Raw genomic sequence first — 14281 nt, forward strand, 5'->3', positions numbered from 1 at the left:
CGGAGCCGCGTGCTGTGCGGAGGCCGGCGGCGTCGGGTGGAAGCGTCCTTTCTGACGGAAGACGCCCGCTTCGGTACCGACTGAAACGTTCCCCCGTGGAAAGGCTTTTAAATGGAGCGCGTTGTTTAAATATTAAAATAAATATTAAAATAATCGTGTCTACCAGCTCGTACGCAGAGTTTGGGTTTCATGGCTGAGTACGTGGCAGAGAAACGCCGAGCGCTCAGAGCGGCTCTGTGCTCCGGGTGCTGACACGCAGCTGCTGCCCAAGTTTCATTTACACCAGATCGGTGCTGGAGCCTCATTTACGTGTGGTTCAAACAACGGAACCCCTGTTTTATAAAGAAACACATATATATATATAATATACTTAACACAAGGAGAGTTCCTCGGGGGTCTCACTTTTCATTGTACAGGGAGGCAAAACGTAGGAAGAGTTCCTTCAGATGCTACTGAACGATTGATGATAAATCCCAGAGAATGCTGACTTTCCTCAGCACAGTGCCTCCAGAACTGATTTGTCATCAGTATTCATTCCGGTCTGGGAGTGGGAGAGGAAAGCGTTGCTCCCTTGGACATGGCTCCTGGAAAACCAGCGGGCAAGTCACAGAGGCAAGCACGCTCCCTGGAAATAGCATCACCCTGGAAACAGATCTAAAGACATTCCTTCCACTTTATTCAGTGTGGGGCTGCTGCGGACTGCCTTCCGTGCACGTCTGGTTCACACTGATGCGCCTCGATGACTTCAGCTAAACTTCATCATGATGATGACACCAAAATGCTCTGCATCTCATTCTCACGCTCCGCATCTTGAGTATTAGGTCATGGCTTCGCGGGCTGCTTCATCTCTCTGCTTTCTTCAAGGAGCTCTTTGGGAGGCCCGTGTGGCTCGGCAGCGAGCATTTCACGCTGGAGTGCACTCCAGCAGGGGCTGCATTGAAAACTCTTCAGAAAGAGGAAAAAAAAACACCTTAATCTCATCAACCTCCTGCCTGATTGTTTGCCAGAGTTATAAGCATTTTCCCCAGCCAGATCAGATAACTCCCAGAGACTAGAGAAAGAGGAGGAAAATTCCTTACTGGAAAAGTTGATTTACATTCAGGATCATTTTCTGACATGCACAAAGCTGTATGCTGTTACTGGAATAGACCTCAGCTTCAGTATTTCACTACTGGATGCTGTAAAACAATTTGAGATGAAGATCAGTTTGTAATCTGATAACTGGAGTCTGGATTGCAGAGCATGCCACAGCTTGCCTGGGCAACTTTAATAGCACAAACATCTAAATCAGGCAGGAAATCTAACCACAGCCAGTTTGGTGGTTATTCCCGCGGGCGAGAAGGCATAACGCAGCGGGGTTCCTGCAGGCCTGCTTGTGAAGAGCAGTGCCAGCGCAGGCGGGGACGAAAAAGGGAAGTGGCATGGCTGCGCTGAGCTGGGAGCAGCTTCTGCATCTCATCTCTCACACTTTGGACTCGACTTTCTGAGCCAGCTCCCAGTTTGTATCTATTGCTCGAGTGTGCAGCAGGTTTTCTTTGCCTGACCCAGCCCAGCACGAGTGCAAAGCCGTGTCCCAGGAGCAGCATCTTCAGCTGGGACACACACACCCTGTGCGGCAATGAGCAGAAGCTCTGTGGGGACAAAGGCGTGGTGCACCCGGGTGGCTCCAGGGCAGCCAGCAGCAGGGAGCTGCCATGCCTCATAGAATCATAGAATGGCCAGGGTTGAAAGGGACCTCAAGGATCATCAAACTCCAACCCCACTGCCACAGGCAGGGCCACCAACCTCCAGATCTGGTACTAGAGCAGGTTGCCCGGGGCCCCATCCAACCTGGTCTTGAGCACTTCCAGGGATGGGACATCCACAGCCTCTCTGGGCAGCCTGTGCCAGCACCTCACCACTCTCTCTGTGAAGAACTTTCCCCTCACAACGTGTTTTGCTGAGAGCAAAACATGCCTTGCAGCTGCCATGGTGCAGCATGCTGCTGTGATGGGCAACACAGCACACGGGGTGGATGAACCCCACGTGGCCCAGCCCAGCCCTGGCTGTGCATGTCTGCAAAGTCCTTCTCCCATTTACAGCACAGGGACTAAATGGCATGTTAATTCAGGCTTCTCTGCTTAGGCAAAGTCATTTTAAATTAAGATACATTAATGCACATCTCTCATTTTAGATGATGTATATTCTGATTACTATGTGCATTCGTTCTTTATTATTAGTAGTAGTTTGAGGAGTAGGTGAATAAGGAATGAGTTGTAGGGAAATGTAATGGAGCGTACACGCTGTTCGTTATTTGGAATAGCGTGGTCCATACTGCTCCCGGATAAATGAGTCACCAGGACTCTATAATTGGTTTCTTAATTATTTATGAAGGGGTCTTTTAACAACAGTAATTTTTCCATTAATGGCAAGTAAGGATTTCATTATCTCTAACTACACTGCCTTTTTGTTCTATGCCACAGCAAATATCAAATTTTATTCTTTCTACGGCTATAATATAGGAAGGAATTTCAACTCTGTAAAGTAATTATTCTTTCCCGTCTGCCTGGGAATACAAGTGTAGGTCATCTTATTTTTGGTTTCTTAATCACAAGAAGGTGTATCATTTTTCAGAGGACTTATTGGGCAGGGGCCTCTGTTTTCTCAGGCAGCACAGGGAGCCTGGAAGAGGAACTGGGCGGTGCACTCAACATCCCCAGTGCAGCCACTGGGACTGGTCAGCTCAGCCAGGGACTGTGCCCACAGGAGTACATCAGACAGCTGTCGATATTGCTTTCAACAGAAAATATCAAAAAATAGGCTGGAATTGCTACAGAACTGCAGGTGCATAGATGAGGTGATCTCGGGTGACAGGAGAGTTTCTCCTGGTAAAGTCCAGCCTCCTCACCATCCGCACTCTGCGGGCATTGCATCAGAGGGCTCGCTCCCCAGCCAGCACGACTGTTTTAATAATAATAAATTATAACTTGGCACTTTTGTAGCACTCTCCAGTTCAAAGCTGTGCTGAAACATTATCTAATTAATTCTCACAATAGCCCTGGAAGGCAAGAAATGGAGGCAGTGAGCTAATGTACTTGCCCAGTGACAAACAATGAGTCAGTGGGAGAGTGGGAGTAACATTCAAGGGCCCTTGATGTTTAGATCTGAGGCAGCATCCTTCTTTTCATAAAAGCATTTTAGTGATTTGCAAGACAGACCCCATATATTTAATTACAATTACCCAACTACTCCAAATTAATAGATTAAAAGGCGAGAGAAAACATTAGCCTAGTTAGCATCAAGAAGAAATCACATGCTTTGCACATCAGTAAAACATTAACCAAAGCAATTAAAAGGTACAAATATGTGGTATAAGCAGAGTTGGTAAACCCGCATGGGAGGGCTTCCAGCTGCAAGGCTGGGCACAGGCTGGTGGGCCCTGCTCTCCCCTGCCCTCCCAGGGGGTGGGGGCTCCCACGGCACCAAAGCCACCAACCCGTCCCCACCACAGGGCACAGGACAGTTTGCCTTGCCCCACAGAGGCGGAGATGCCTTCTGCTGCCCAGCAGCAAACCCGAGGGAGCTGCAGAGATGCAGCTCAGTGTTTCACTGAAGCAGGCAAAGAGCGGCAGTAATATTGTATGAGAAATAAATGCAAAACTCTAGGGGGCAAGGGGAGCAAGTAAAGAATCTTAAAATGTCACTGGCACTGTAATAGTACCAGAGCAGATATCACAGCAAGAAGCAGCAATAAAAAGGCAGGGATTTATTAAGAGAAACTGTCAGTACAGGAGATAATGGGCAATTAGAATCGGTGTTTCATAAACTCGTATCAACAGTAGAAATATTTGAATCAAATATATTGCTGGCATGAGGAAGAGGTATGTTCAGAGATTTCATACAAACTGAAATATAATTCCAGAGGTCCATTAATCAGCTGGAACAACTTCTGTAACAATGCAATTTTATTAAAATGTTCAGCAGTTACAGAGTGAAAAGAGCCACTAATTAACCTAAGAACAATTCTTTGTGGTACTCAGGAGTATCCGACTGAAATTGAGAGGGGAAAAAGAAAGGAAAGTCACTGTTGCATTAAAATGCAGGTAATGGAAAATAAACTGAAGCAGGGTCAAAAAGAATTGTGACTTCTATACAAGCAAATATTCAAGAGAATGCTGATTGTATATGTAGGGACTTTACCACCTCCAAGGGTTGTTGAAGGGGAGAAACCTAGATTTGAAAAATATGTGTAAAAAAGAAAACAAATTCACTGATGCTGTGAATTAAGTTGTTTATTAATGCAGGATGTCTCCTAAGAAGTAGTTCAAACTAAAATAATGATGTGGCACTTTCTTTTTCAGACCAACAATTACTTAATCAGAAACTTGTATTAGAAAAGTAGCCTCTCTTCAGAACAGAATATGGGATTATGGAAATTTTCCATGCGGCAGCAATCCAGCAGATAGTGCACCTTCAGCTCTTGGGCTTTTCTTTCCTATTCTTATTTTCCCAGGGAATTTTTTTCAAAATTTGGAATAGGTTTGTTCTTTTGTTCTGGCCTTGCCATAGCAATACCCAGCTTCTGGAGGCTTTCCAAGGAAATTGGTGAACAGTGGATTGCTGTGCGTTGCTGTTTTATTGACCAAATGGCTCTCAATAATTAGCGTGATGGGAAAAGTACTAATAAAACTTTCATTATAAATCTTTGCTTTCCTCCAGGATTTAGGGTCAAATAATAGAGCCATGCACAAGCAGTGCACTGTTTTTAGCATCAGCAGTCATGAAAACATGGCACGTACGTAAGATTTCTCTCGAGCAGCTCATTTTTCTGTCCTTCACTAACCTTTTTCTCTTGTGGTAATGGATTATTTTTTATGGAAAGCACTTTGTAGCATGCAGGGTCAAAGTTTTCCATCTCCCGCCTCCCTCCCCTTGGGTCTGCATTTCAGTCGGAAAATCGCTGCTCTCTCAGCCAAGTGAGAGCATTTTCCTCCCTGCTCTCCCTGTAGGATGGGATCTATCCTGAACACATAGGCCCTGTTTGCTCTGCTGCACCCAGCCCAGCCTCATTTTACCTCTTCCCACATCTCTATGCCCAGTGCCCCAGCCTGCTCCACAGTTTCCCAAGGAGTGGGTCACATCACCTGGAGCTGGAGCAGCACAGAGGCTACCACTGGCCAGGCACCTACCTTACATGGGCACAGGCTTTGTGGGACCCCACGTAAGGGTCTGCTCTTATAGATGTTGTTAAAAACTCCAACCCCAGACATGGAGTCCCTTACCCCCAGCTGAAAGAACACAGCTGGGCAGGAGGCTGGTGCCCAGCCCTGGCTCCTCTGGGCTGCCCCAAGTGACCAACTGTATGTCAGGGCTTGGGGGAGAGCAGCAGCCCCCCAGTAGAGCACAGCATGATTGCCTGCACCGTGCATGCTACAGACAAAAGCCTGTGCTAAACAATCCCCCAGGAAATTAGCATTAATTAGCAGGGTGCTGCAATCCTGCAAGCTACTGCCATTTATCCCACTAATGTCATCTCTGCACTACAGGAGCTCTTAAGATTTCTGACATTAAAACTATTACCAGCCTCAAATAAAATGTAATTGATATTCTTTCCAAAGTGGAAAAAGTGCTGGAGAAAATTATGCAGCATTATTATTAGGTAGTGCTAAAACAAACAGCAGAGGCTGAAAAGACCACTGTATTTAGCAATTGCTTTATTTTTATAGATGCAGTAAAAGCCTCGTGACTTACAGCTTAGGTTCTAAGGAGAATGTTCTCACTGGAGAAAAAATTGAAAAAATGACAAAAGCACGTATTAGATGCAAAGCCCTCACTCTGCTGCCTGCACTTGATGCTAGTACTGGCAGTATTTCTTTTAAAATGTTTTTATGCTTCAACCTCGTTTTTTCCTGAGCTACTGTTGAAGTCAATACATTCAGCACAAACAAATCAACATCTACAAAATTCCATTTGTGCAACATTTACTGGGAAATTCACAACTCTGGGAATACAGCTGCAGAGTTCCAACTTTCCCTGCCTCCTCTGAATCAAAGCTTCACGGGCTGGGCTGAGGAGGCAGCAAGCAGCACAAGAGGCAGCCTGCACTGCCAGCAGGAGATTAACCTGCACACCTCTGCTACCCTGCACAGGCAACACTGCTTTTCTGTCTAAGGAGACCTTCTGCCTACCAGAATTACAGTGCCAGCTTTTTTCCTTGCATCAGCACTGAGAAGCGACCAGGAAGAGGACAGAGATGAATCCAATCAAAGTCCTGTGCTCTGGATGCTGCTAGAGATGAGTGAGGCTCTTCGACACTGTTGCTCATGCATTCCTGCTGCTGGCCACTGTAGCCTTGGTTTCCAACTGCAGAGTGATATAATAGTAAACATACACACCACTCACTCAAAACATTCATTCTCATCCAAACGGCACGGATACTTACAACTGGGATGGAGGCAGCTGGACAGAGAGGTCTCTGGGAGTACAGACACTGTTGGACTGTGACCTTCAACCAGATGTTTTTGTTCTTCATTGACTTAAAAGGCATTTTCCCTGAAGACTTGCTCTTGTCTTAAAGCTGCCAGCATTGTACCGGCAGTCTCCTGAGCTAGGAGTGTGCATGGCAACACAGATTAACTGCTGAAATTATGAAGAAACTCTTCATTTACTGCCTCTGCTACAAAAGCTCACAGCCCTAATAACTCAGAAGCACTGACAAACCTGCTATGCTCCGCCAAAGCCAAGTAATGCTCTGTAGTGCTTTTCACCACAGAGGCTTTGCTTATTGATTCCAGGTGAGGACTGGCTCCTGAGCTTTCAGTACAACACAGCTCTAATGAGCAGACTGTGCCCCCTCTGCAGCAATGGTGCTTCCTCCAGTGCCAACATAGAGTAAAATACATCTTTGTATTACCTTCAAAGTCAGGTAAAACCAAACCTTCAGCAATAAAAAGTATTTATTGTGCTCAAGCAGAAGACGCATTCCAGCAGCGAGTGTGTACTGAAGCTACTTAGAAAACTTTGTTTCTATATGTAAAGGTCCACCACCTATAACAGACTGGAAGTGCATGCAATATACAAGAGATGTACGCTCCATTTCCACCATCTGCAGTGGGTTGGTTATTGGTCTGACTGACACACACTGGGAACAAAACTACTTTCGGTAATGATTTTCCTGGTGTTCTCAGTAGGGTGAAATAAATTAAAGAAGGTCCAGATTTAACATGTGTTGGAGAAGAGGCTGTGCATAACCTGCTGCACTGGTTCTTCCCCCAGGTCTGAGGTCTCCTGTGCCCCAGAGGTGGGGGCTCCTTGATTTTACTGAGGATGTGCTGGCTGCTGGGTTTTACTCCTGCTCCACGCACTGTAGGACAGCCTGCCGACTGACGGCCTGTCATGCTAGGAAGAGGAGGAGGTGAATCATACAAAGAAACAGTGGAAAAGAAGCGAAACGCCAGGGATGATTAACAGCTAACATTCTGAAGACACTTCTATGGGGTACAATAACACTGCCAAATACACATTATCCAAGAGTTTTAACACAATTTATTTTATGCTTAAATAATCAACTAGATCATCCAGTGTTTGTTGTTTTCATACATATGTAATTAGAGCTATTATCAATGAATGCTGTTTCCATATGAATATAATCAACAAATTAAAGTATTTCACCAAAACCCAAATAAAAATGCCCTTTAAAACACAGCAGCCTTAACAACCTAATATTACACTGCTAGGATGATTACAGATGATTGGCTTACTGAAAGATTCTACATCTTATAGCCAGTACACAATACAGTAATAATTTTACAGCGTGCTGCCAGTCTATTAGCTAATAATTTCTCTTCAGTTCATTTAAAAATATCCCAAACTTGTGCCCGCTGGAGCACCAACCCACTTCTAAAGCTGCAAGCATTACCCCCGTTATAAAGCGAGAACAGATAGCACCCCCCTCCCCATAATGCAACTACTGTATATGTTATGGTTTTTAGGTCATTTCATTGAAAAATTGGCAACAGCAACAAATATTAGATGAAGGGCTTTGTGTTTACAGATAAAATCTTATTTTTCATGTTGCAGTATAGTGTTTGCAAAACTGGAAAAGATTTAATCAAAATAAGGTGAAACACATGCATCAAAATATTAGTACTCTGAAGAAAAATTTTCACAGAACTACAGAATTCCTCATTTTGGGAATCATTTAAATTTGCAGCAGATTTTAAAGATTTTTTTAAAATCAAGCTAGCGTTTTTGCATATACAAACATTATAATTGCTAATATACAAGAATCTGTGAAGATACACCCAGAATATCCCTGTAGGTGTAACTGTTTGAGACACCTAGCCTGCTCAATGCATTTCCAGTATTCTGTTTGTGATCGAAAAGGCAGTGCCTTATCAACATTTATTCTATTTTGTTAGAATTTATACAGTGTTATTTATTTACAGCAAAACTATCGATGTTTAAAAAAGAAACAACTAGTGTTTTATACCCTGACAGTTTGGGTCCGAGAAAAATAAGGCGAGCTGTTGTGGATTTTAGTAATTTTAGTGTCTTTCCATGGTTTAACCATTTCATCTTCATACATCCCCTCTAGCCACAGGAATTTATTTCTTTTGTGATGACATCAAACTGCTTGAAATAAGCTGTTAACAGCATGACATCTTGTATATACACTGCATTGTTAACTGCGCACTCTCCAATCCTGTGAATGAAAGTGAATTTCCATGCTCTGTAAATTGGCTCATGCTAAATTAATTTTTTGTTTCTTTGTTTTGATTTTGCTTTTGCATAAAAACCATGCGGTTAATGTGTGGAAGCAGCAAACACACGCACACTTTTATAGGTGAATGTTTAATTCCTGTTGATTTTTCTTCTGTGACTGTCCCTCCGGAATACTGGCAGTAAAAGCACACGGTCCTATGCAAAGGAAAGAGAGCACAGAGTCATTTCAGAATACCTCGTTAGAATCAATTTCATGCCTTTCCCTGACTAAACATAATAGTTTTAATTGGCATTATGGGATCCTGTAATGGGCTAAATCATACAGATTCTAGGTACGTAATGAAATTAGTTGAGCTCCTCGCACGAAGGGAAAATGCATCATCTACAGACATCCACATCCACATTGCTCATGAGCTGATTTACAAATATGTTTGCAAGACACTGCATTTCATCGCCCCTTAAGTAACAGCTCTTCAGTAATGATTACAAGAAATTTATGCTTGCTATGATGGAAGATATGATGAAGCATTGTCTCCAGAATGACACAGTGGCTTCCTTCACAACACACTTCTGTTTCTTATTTGCAACCGCTCATACTGGTCTAAAACCTGCACTCCTTGCACATCCACCTCTCTGTCTCTTGGGGAATGTGACTGTAAGAGCCAGGAACGCAGAGGCAAGCCCTCATGAGGCTTCACAGAAGACAAAATGAGGAAGAAGAGCTGCCACGCACATCTCCCACCTGGCTCATGTGAGTGGCACAGTCTTGTTTACTAATCAGGTCACAGGTCCATGTGCATCCTCTGGGAGCACCTGCACTCTGCTATGCTAAAACAGCGTGTCCTTGCCCACACCTATGGCTGACATAAATCTATGCCGTAGCTAAATGCACAATGCAGTAGCCAGAGTAGCTCACACAGTGCTTGGTGGAAACCTGTCCTGCACTTCTGCAGAGCTTCATGCAAAATGCTGTGGCTTTTCCTTTAAACTTGCATTTTGCAGTGAGTTTATTTGCAATGGTGACAAAGCCATTTTTTGCAGCAAAATACGTGATTTTTCCTCCCCCCCAAAAAAAAACCATTTAGAATAAAAAGCAGGATATCTGATCCGCAGAGAAGACTTTTTGTCTTTTGTGACAAAGTCTTTTGGACTATCAGAATGCCTGTTCTGTGAAAATGCATCCACTTCCACATTCAGATGGAACTTCTTCAATAGACACTTGGCTGGGCTTTAGTAAATGATTACTTAAAGCACCTCTGCTTGGTGCTATCCCATAAAGCCCTCACCAAGATCCCACACACTGAGTCACTGCAGTCACAAATGGCACTCAGCACACACTCAGAAATCCGGTACGGTCATGTGGCTTTAGGAGGACATATTACAATGGATGGAAGGGACAATGGCTCAGGAGACTCTGCTTCTGTTCTTTACATCCACACCATTTAGTATGTTCAACAGGTCTTGTTTATTCCGTTCATTAACCCTGCAGTCAATCCTTTATGAAAATGATAACACAAACTTCCACTTCTTAAACTCCTCTGCCCACTTCCTAAAAGCCACCAAAGCTAAGAAAAATTCTGAGTGGAAAAAAGACAAACACAGTAAACACACATGAAGTGTGATTACAGCTATAAACAAAGCAGCTTCTGGCTTCACGGGCTCCTGCACTCTGTTGCAACAGTGTCAGCCTGTGGCATTAGTTTTCACTTTGGGAAGCCCTTCTACTGTCAGCTGCTTTTTTGTTACAATCATTTAGGTTGCATCAATAAAATCTACAAGACACATCTGGTAAGGATTCTTTGTTGGAAAATACCTAGACAATTCACTGGCTTTCACAAGGTCATTGACGTGCATAACTGCCTCTAGACCACAGGTTCAGCTGTGGAAGAAGTCTTTCCCTTCCAGAACATCTACTTGTACGCAGCTCTCTAACTGCTGGTGTCTAAGGCCACCTTTAGGAGTAGAAAATACTGTGGATTATAAACTACTCTTTGTGAAACTACAAATTCTTACACATGGCGCAGTTTTGCTTTGCTTATGTTCCAACAGATAAAGCTCAGTTTCTGTATGTGAACTCAAGGTCACATTCTCCTTACAGGACAGAAGGTCATCTCCTCAGCTTTGCAGCTTGAAAGCAATGCCAGGAAGCAAAAAGCAAGCCTTTACTCTGTGCTCAAGTGCTAGATCCTTGTGGTGCAGTGCAAAAGGCTTCACAAGGGAAAAAAAAGTGATAAAACTGACCGGTCAGTGGTTGGCTTTCAGCTTTCATGAGTAACTTTTCTTCTCCACGTGTCTGACTTCTTTCTTTGTTTTAACCTTGTAAGCTTCGCCCTGCTTTAAAGGAAAAGTATAAACATTAACACAGCCTGTGGAGAGCGCTCACAATTATAAACCTACTTACAAACCAGCCTCCACATTTTGCTGTAACAGGATAAGTAAAAAGCAGTTAAATCACATTAATGCTTCATTTCAAAGATACACACAGTATGTTTATCCACTCTGCTGAGCTGCAAAAGCACAGGCCTGAAATATCATCTTCAAGTAGATAACACAGGTCTACAATTTGGGAATGAGCACCTGGGCTGGAGCACCTGGGCTGAGCCCCTGCCATCAGCTGCAGCTGGATTTGCCACCATCATCAGGGAAAAAATCAGTCTCCAGTCAGTGTCCTGGGCCAGGGTCAGTGGGCATTTCTCAGAGTACTGTTGTGATGTTTCAAAATGTCTGTGCTTTAATGTGAGCAGGTTAGTAATGGAATAAAGGAAATAGGATGAAAGCAGCAAAAACCATCCCCAAAAGCAGAGCAGAAGTAAAACCAATGGTAGTGACAAGCAGTGCAAGTTTTTGATGTCTTTTAAAGAGCAAACACCAAAATGAAGTTCATCCGTGCTCATTAAAAATAGCTCAATAATCATCTAAAAATAAATACTCCAGTAATCACAAGCCTCATTCACATCAGAGAATGTATCTGTTTATGTGTGGCTATCGGCAGAATTTACCCCTTGGCTGGTCTGCATTGATTTATCTGTAACTATTTGTAGTTTCTGAGTGCTCTAATCTGGTGCAGCATAATTCTCCTTTGCTGGGCAGAACCAATACTTTCCCTGATAAAGGACAGAGAAAGAGAGGATGGAGATATATATTTTTTTCAACTCTCTTCTATTTCTGTGCTCCCTGCCTGGTTTTTTAGTCTTCATTATTAGAAGAATAAGAGTATTTTTCATGTTTGTTATGTTTCTGAGTCCCCAATTCTGTCTTCACTCAGAAATTCCACTAACCCACTGGCAATTTAACTGGAGCAACGCCCTCCTCTGCAGAGGGCTTCCAATTTTAACTGCAAGGGACGGAGCCCTGTCCTGATATTTGCTTATACAGGGTACTATTACATAGGTACGTTCATGTGACTCCACTGTCTATCGAGGGGTTATTGCACAAGTGAGTGAGAGGCTGGTAGGGACCAAGCTTACTCCTTTGGGCTGGTGAAAAACCAACACTGCACACTTATGGGTGTAAGGTACAACTCCAACAAGGGCTTAGCTTTACTCACGGACACTGCTCATTTTGATGAAACACAAAAGGCCCTAAAGCTGTTTTAAACACACTGCCTATTTCACATAAACAGACCGTAATGCTTTTGTGTGGAAGGCATTTTGCACAGAGCAGAACTCTGTGAGGCCTCGCTGAAACATCCCCTACCAGGAAACAAAATGAAGAGAAATCCCTGCCCCTAGCCCCCATTGCACAACTTGTCAATAACTGCAAGCGCTGCACTTTGCCAAGGCTTCTTGTTAAATGCAAACTTCCAGCCCCTTAGCAGCACTTTCTAGCAGCCAACACAACCCTCTACATTTACTGTAATTTCCTGGCAGCCCCCATTCCATTACCATTTCACCAGCTTTCCTCTCATGTGGGATAACAACACGCCTTACTACCTTCCGGGTGATCTGTAGGAAGCAATACATGAAAAGTATCGATTTTTTTTTTTCCTAGATTCTAAAGGGGAAAAGTATATTAAAAGAAGTTACTTGAATACAAAGACAGAGCAGTGATGTAATTCATGATTACTTTTCTTGTGATGACGTTGCCTTCTTCATCGGTAAACTGCTCCTCTGTTACAGATTCACCAGGAATGTTTTTTGCTTCCTCACCCTAAAGAACGTGTTATAAGATTAGCAATATAACCTATATTCTGCCAAACCCACACATATTTCCACACCAATCCAAGCAGCAAGCACGCGTTAGCTTCATCTTTATGCAACAGATTGCTTTACGTCACACAGATAACGTGAAAGCCGTTGTAACTTAACATGCCAGTACCTGTGCATTTATTCCACAGAACTTGTCATTAAAACATGTAGGGAACACCTGGCACATTTCTATGATCAGCTAATTCATTACATGAAGCTCTGGGTAACAAATAGTCTGTTAGCCTGAGTCCTGTGAGATGGCACAAAGTCAGGACAATAAAATCTCTGAACATACATCCATTAGCAGGAAGCTTTTCACAGCTTCTTAATGCTCATTACACACAGAAACATGTTCCAACTCCAAGTAAGGAAGGAGAAAAATTGGAATTTTAATGACAACTCTGCCTATAGCTTGCTAAATGCTGGGTCTTAAACATGTACACAGAAGACAAGACCGCTCAGTATTTACAAAATGGAAAACAGTGAAAGGTAACTTATGTGAGGCCTTTGCTGGCACAGTGTCAGCGCCAACCTGCTGAGGAGTGCCAGCAGCCTGCTGCACAGTGTACTGAAATTGACAGCACTCCATTCACCAGTTCTTGTAGCAACCACAATTTACGGGACCAGTATAAATAAATACTCTAATGGCTGTGCTAGGACCAAATACTACAACATGAATTGTTTCTGAAGTTATAAATAAATGAAGTGACTTCGGAATATAAGGCTAGCTGGCAGCCTATGCTCCAGAGAAATACTGACAATTTTACCTCAAAAAATATGTTTCCAAATGTGGGTGCTGAAGTAAGCACAGCCTTTGAAGTTTCAGAAATATCCATCATCTGTGCTTAGTTTGTATGAAACAAATATAATGTAGGATTTTTTTCTGAAACTAGAAAACTGAGAAAGAAAATTGCTCTCTCTGTAACATCCAGTTCACACGTACTGTTTTCCATGCTTGGATCAGAGTGAGAAGTACACAGCTGAAATTAATATGATTACGCATTTTGGTGCTGGGGAAACTGGGGCACACATCAACGAGACACCATTATTTTGTTCATCTATCTTTATAACATTAGCAATCCTTACTTGCTGGCCTGCCTATGAGAAACTACCACGTGCACCAACTACCCTTCTCAACAGGTGTAGGCTGCACTAACATCAGTGTTTTCCCACCCATAAGTGCAGCCCATAGGAAGGAAGCATTTTGGGCTGTGTTTGTGAGACTGTGGACAAATCTGGGCTCTCTCATCTAAAGGACTAAACCGCGTTCAGAAGTCAAGATTGCAAATGACTTGCTTTTTCTATCTGCCTCGAGCAAATCAGTAGCACTCAGATCTGAGATGGGTAGGGAACTCCTCCATTTTTTCCCCCAGAAATCTTTAATCGGGAAA

At 43.3% G+C, this 14281-nt stretch overlaps 1 long non-coding RNA gene across 3 annotated transcripts; it reads right to left on the reverse strand.

Annotated features, from left to right (window-relative positions):
• Positions 1–7504: 7504 nt before the first annotated feature.
• LOC104911920 lies at positions 7505–14215 on the reverse strand. 3 transcript variants are annotated; one of them, XR_794275.3, is made up of 4 exons: positions 12769–14215; positions 12588–12647; positions 10945–11034; positions 7505–8898 (listed from the first exon to the last, which is right to left on the reverse strand). It is a non-coding gene; the product is annotated as an uncharacterized LOC104911920 (long non-coding RNA). The 3 variants fall into 3 exon arrangements; XR_794274.3 differs by having other exon boundaries at positions 10945–11037; positions 12769–14214; XR_794276.3 differs by lacking the exon at positions 12588–12647 and having other exon boundaries at positions 10945–11037; positions 12769–14202.
• Between the last annotated feature and the right edge of the window lie 66 nt (positions 14216–14281).

The sequence above is a fragment of the Meleagris gallopavo genome, chromosome 8, assembly GCF_000146605.3.
Source record: "Meleagris gallopavo isolate NT-WF06-2002-E0010 breed Aviagen turkey brand Nicholas breeding stock chromosome 8, Turkey_5.1, whole genome shotgun sequence".
Lineage (NCBI taxonomy): Eukaryota > Metazoa > Chordata > Aves > Galliformes > Phasianidae > Meleagris > Meleagris gallopavo.